Genomic DNA, 6,182 nt, shown 5'->3' on the forward strand with positions numbered 1-6,182 from the left:
GTACTGATCTCATTCATGAATGTTCATAACCTAATCACCCTCGAAACCTAATCATATCCCACGGGCTCCAGTTTCCACTGGTGGGGGGGAGAGGGAGTAGGTTTTTACTTTTTAATTTGGAGAGAACATAAACATTAGAGTATAAAAACTTAAGCATTTTTGGGACCAGCAAATGGCATAATGGTTATGTCATTGGACTCCCATGTAGTCGACTGTGTTTCAAGTTCCAAACTTGGCGACTTAAAATTCATTCTGGACGTGCGTGTGTGTGTGTGCGCACACACACACACATGCAAAATCACAAGGAAAATGGAGGAGATGGGACTGTGGCATGGTCATTCACCCAGGGGTGATTTTTTGATTTCTCTCTCTCTTTTTTTCTTGGTCTCTCCAGCAAGTTAAAAAACTCTCTCAAGGGACCAGCAGTTAGCGTAATGGCTATGTCGCTGGACTCCCACGTAGTTGACTGCAGTTCGCGTCCTGGACCTGGTGGCTTAAAACTCACGCCGGGCAAGTGTGCGTGCGTGCCCGAGATCCCGAGAGGAGAATGGAGGAGAAGGGATTGCGGTGTGGCCATCCCCACCTGGGGGTGATTTCTAACTTTCTGTCTCTCTGGCTCTTTCTGTCTGGCGAGCGCATGCGTCCTATGGCAAAAACCTTTCCTCCCACCCCAACCCCCCCAAGAAAAAACAACTCTCTCAAAAAATAAAAAGACCAGAAGACCAGCAGATGGCAGATTGGTTGCATCACTGATCACTGGACTCCCCCATAGCCAACCACATTTGGAGTTCTGGAGCTGATGACTTAAACTCATGCTGGGTGCATGCACATCTGTAACCAAAATTCTGAGATGATAATGAAAGAGAAGGGATTGAGGTGTGACCATCCCTTCTAGGAGTTAAATTCTCACTTTCTGTCTCTTTATCTCTGTCTCCCTAGCAAGCACACATGCCCTATAGCACTTAAAAAAAAAAAAAAAAACAGGCATTTTCAGTATTATGGTTTAATACTCAGGATCTTTGATTTTAGTTTATTGATTTTGTTTTAATTTTCCAAAGAACACATAGAAGAGACACAGACACAGATAGAGAGGGGGAGAAATTACCCCTACACACTCCCGCAAAAAAATTTGGGTATGATCCTGCTACTAAAACCTTCTCCACTTTCTCATCTTGTTGCAATTTGGGAAAAGCACATACATGCACTAAGCGTCTTTTTCAAACCACTGGGGTTAAGATTTGAACCATGTAGTTAGCCATGTCAAATCTGGCTACTTTAACCAATAGACCATGGGGCTGACCCTATATCTCATTTTAGTTTTTTTGTTTTGTTTTGTTTTGGGTTTTTTTTTTGACTGTCTCTGGCTTTGCAGTGGCTGAATGGGACAGTTCACTGCCAGGAGGGGATCAAAATCAAAGTCTTCTGTTGGCCTTCTTTGATACCCAGGGACAAGTAACTCCTTGTTACTTCTGGTATGGGGTGATATAGGCTCCCCAGAAGACATCTACTGATACTACCCTTGTCGGGAGGAAGAGGGTCATCTTGCTACTATTCTTTACTGAACTCCACTGATACTGGATAGAAGGCTTTCTATGCCAAGCCAAGATGAACATTCTAGTTCCACATTCAGCTCTCTGCAATTTCACTTTGATAGGTGGGTAGAGTCACCTTGTTACAGCCTGGCACTGGTCTCTTTGTAGACTGGGACTGCAATTTTACCTGTGGTGATTGACTATCTAAAAAAAGAAATTTCACTTTTTTTATGTTGCCTTCTCCTGCTCTTTTGGTTATAAAATGCAAGATTTTCTTGAGAATTTTTGTCTGTATTTATTGACATTTCTAGATGCTATCTATTCCAATATTCAGTCTGAGACATGTGAAGCAAAAAGAAACTCAAGAAATGTACCAACATCTTTCCTTGGATCACAAAGTTCTTAGCTGGTCTAACTCATTCTCTGTAGCTTTCTGGGAAATCTCATGTTTGTTCTATACATAATGTCTGAAATTGTTTAGTTGTACTTAGCAGAAGGAAGAGGAAAAGAATACATCTTCTATGTCTTTCTAGAAGGGTAGCTGTAGCTTTGTGCAGTGGTGGTATCATAGCCAATGAGGTTTATCCGAGGCACGATTATTGCTAATAGAAGGGTAGCTGTCTCAAGACCTGCCCATCCATATTTTCTTGACTTTTCACACAATAGCTACCAGGTAATAAATATTTCATAAATCACTGTTAAATAAATGACTTAACAGCAAAGACTTACGTCTATCTTTTCGGGAACCTTAGACTCAATTTCACTCACTTCTGTTTCAGGACAAGGTGGACATTAGGGATTTCCAGAACACAACATTTTAGATTAAAGGCAGTATCAATGAAATTCAACTTTTATACTTTCTGTCATAATATTTTATTCAAATCAAATATTTGATTTGAAAAAAAAGCTAAACCTTTATTTTGCTATTGTTGCTGCCTTGATTTGCATTTAAAATATCCCCCAAAACAACTTTATTCTTTAAACATGTTATTCTTTGTTGTGCTGATTTATAGCTTATAAATACTTTAGAGAATGTAATTTGTAATTAAGAACATTCTCACTCACATATGCAAATTCTAATGACTACTTGTTATGATCTTGCTATTTTTAATAACATTAGAACGGCTGGGCTGAAATTTTTTAAAGATCAGACTTATTTTAATAGCTCAATGTTCTTTTTTATAATTGCTCAAATCACTCATTTTATTTTTCATCACAAGAATATTTGTTATTCTCTTTAATATTATGGTGCTTACAGAATCTGACATAAATACTTCGAACTTATGATGCAGTGAGCAATTGCCACTTAGAGTCTCTGTAGTCCTGGAAACCAGAAATAGAGCTTATTTAAAAGAATTCTTCAGTCCAAATGCTTTGACAGGCAGAGCCTTGATTGTGGCATTATTCCATCCCTCTGTTCCTTAACTAGTTTTAGACTAATTTGAACCTTTCAAGTTCTATTCTTAGTGTCTCCATTGAATAAATCAATTAAACCATGATCAGTTCAGGTAACCTTGCTTTCAATGAAAAACATTTGCCGGAAAATTATGTGGTTACAGTGATTACACTAGAATTAAGGCAACATGATATATATCGTGGAGATTTCATGACCAGGTAAACATTGCGGGAGAAGTACATTTCTGTGAGGCATTGTTAATGATACATTGTAGTAAGGAGTAAGACAGTAAATGAGCCACAACCCTTTCTTCCCCTATAAATAGAGAAATAGAAGCATGAACCCTAATGCACACTATGGACTCCAGGTGATTATAGTGTGTCAGAGTAAGTTTATCAATTGTAACAAAAGCACCAATCTGGTAGGAAATGTTGTTAATGAGGGAGGCTGGGCATTTGCACAGTTATCTTCCTCTCATTTTTCCTGTGAACCTACAACTGCTTTAAGAAAATTCAGCATTTAATGAAAAATAGAAAAACAGAAGCACAGATATCATTACTTTTCTAAACATTTTAAACAGTGACATCATAGTAATTTTAAATTTTCGGTCTATGTGGTAAGTATCAGAGGCTTTGACCAAATATGTCTGCATACAGCTCACAGCCCTGTAGGTACTATCATCCCGCTTCATGGAATAAGAATTAAATCTCAGAGAAGTTAAAACAACTTTTTAATGTCATAACAATAACAGATGCTTCATCTGGGCCCTGTGGCTTTAAACCTAGGTATCTCAAATTCTAGAATTTGTTCTTAACCTTTTTTAATCCATGCTTGTTACATCTTTAAATTTGAAATCTTAATAACTAATAATCATTCTTTTGTCTTGTTTGCATTTTTCTCAGTTTCTGGGCTATGATTACGTGATTTTAGAGCTCCAGTTTCTTTCTTCACTAGCCAAAGTGTCTAATACATTTCACTGGACCTAAGACGTGATCCACTGTAACATGCAAAGTGTTCAATATACTCTCAAGAAAGAAAACACCCTGCCATTTAAATTATGTGCACTGTCAATTGCAGCATACAGACAGATGTTATAAATATTAACATGTAAAGACATGAGTCTTAAAATCAATAAAATGTCGTTGTTTCCTGTTTTGTGCCTGGGCTTATCACAGAATTGTTTATGTATACGACTATGTGCAGAGTGGTAAGGCAATATGAAGAAGAAAGTGCCAGGGACAATTTGCTTTACCTGAGAGGAAAAAAAAATTTTTTTTTTAGTGTTTTTTTTTATTTATAGGATTCATGAGCTTGCCAGAGAGATACAGAGAGAGAGAGAGAGAGAGAGAGACAGAGAGATAATGAGAAATCACCAGATTTCACCAAATCACCAAGTCCTGGACACATTGGTCAGGTTGTAATCCTTTCTCTTCCATCCTCTTCTTGGGATTTTGGGCATGTGTGCACATACACTCAGTATGATATTCAGGCCTCCAGGTTCAAGACTTGAATTATAGTTGACCAGCTGGGAGTCCAGCACCTTAACCACTTGGACCCCTAATTTTTTTTTCATTGTCAGAAGGTATGTGTGCTAGCCAGAGAGAGAGGAAGAGGGGAAAGACAAAAAAGTAAGAAAGAAAGAAAAGAAAAAAGAAAGAGGAAGAAAGAAAGAGAAAAAGAAGAAAAAAGAAAGAAGAAATTAAAAAAAGCAAGGCAAGTGAAGGAGGGAGAGAGAGAGAGAGAGAAAGAAAGGAAGGAAGGAAGGAAGGAAGGAAGTAAAATGAAGGAAGGAAGAAAGAAGTAAAAGGAAGAAAGAAAGAAAAAAAAAGAGAGAGAGAACATGCAACCCACAACTGTGCATGGTCACACTGCAATCCTTTTTCTACCTGATTTCCTTCCTATCAGGATTTTGGGCGTGCATGCACATACACCCAACATATTTTTCAAGCTATTAGGGCTAGGATTCAAACCTAAGTGGGTGTAGCATCTGGTCCCAATACGTAGCACTTAACCACTCTGCTATGGTTAAGTGCTAGCCCATCTGAAGAATTTTTTAACTGCAGCACACATCTAATAATTTTCCAAGTATTTTGTTTGTGTGATTGTTCTGAAGAACATGGTAAAAAATAGTTTATAGGAAATTATTGCATGCAATTTTATAAAACTTGTAGAGATCTTCAAAGTTTGACAGTTCCTTTTCCATGACTACATTCTCCTAACCAAGGACCACTCCTAAACACACCACAAAACCATGGCAGCCTGAATCATCACCCTAAGGTTATGTCCTCACTATACCTCTGGGATCTTTGCAGTGATTTTAATGCCTTTGAGGGTGTTAACCCATGATCTTATAACTGCAACAGTCTAGAGACTGCTAAGCAGCACTGCTAGGATTGAAATTGCAGTGTGGTTTTCTGTTGGCAAATCCAGACTGTAGATTATAAATATTAAGTTATTGTCCAATCATATTCTTAATGGGACCAAATAAAGTTTATTCAAAAATATTTAAGACCATAGTAATCTTAATATGCTTTGGGGTGATAGCCGGTAGGTAGTGTGACGGCTAAGGCAGCAGGATCCCACATGGCTGACTATGTAGTTCAAGTTCCAGACACATTGTCTTGAGAGCATGCCAGGCATGTGTGAGTATTTGCTCAAAATCCTGAAAGGGAGAAATGTTAAGAAGCAAAAAAATATGAAAATGTGACCACTCACCATGGGGAGTGGGAGTTCTTTCTCACTTTCCTCCTCCTTTCTCTTTCTCTCTCCAGTAAGTGCATGCTCCCTGCGGAAAGAAACAACAAAATATATATGTATGTATACACACACACACACACACACACACACACACTTAGGCATTGCATGGTTAATGTAAAGTAGAGATGATTTTGATAGTAGATAGTAAGGAACAAGTAAAATTGAGAAGGCAGAATACAAACTACAAACCCGGATCTGTCTGACTTTAGATTTCTCATTCCTAAACATACTGTTGGACTTTTTTTCAGAACATTTTACTGTCAAGAACCCTAACTTCTTTTATGTAGAGATTAATGAGTCATAGGACATTGAGAAAACGGAATTGTCCCTATAAAACACTATACATTTAGATTCTGCATCTTTTCAGGTAAAATATTTTTATTTAGACTGAAAAACCAGGTAGAAAATTGTTTTCCAAAGATGATAAGCTAGCATGACTGCTCCACATAGACTCCCGCCATGCTTGCTAAAATGTCAAATGATAATATGAACATACT

At 37.8% G+C, this 6,182-nt stretch overlaps 1 pseudogene; it reads left to right on the forward strand.

The window, feature by feature from the left end:
• Positions 1–2,077: 2,077 nt before the first annotated feature.
• On the forward strand, positions 2,078–2,235 carry LOC114009883 (uncharacterized; annotated as a pseudogene).
• The last annotated feature ends 3,947 nt before the right edge of the window (positions 2,236–6,182 follow it).

Source organism: Tupaia chinensis, unplaced genomic scaffold, assembly GCF_000334495.1.
Source record: "Tupaia chinensis unplaced genomic scaffold, TupChi_1.0 Scaffold000654_1, whole genome shotgun sequence".
In the NCBI taxonomy this organism is placed as follows: domain Eukaryota; kingdom Metazoa; phylum Chordata; class Mammalia; order Scandentia; family Tupaiidae; genus Tupaia; species Tupaia belangeri.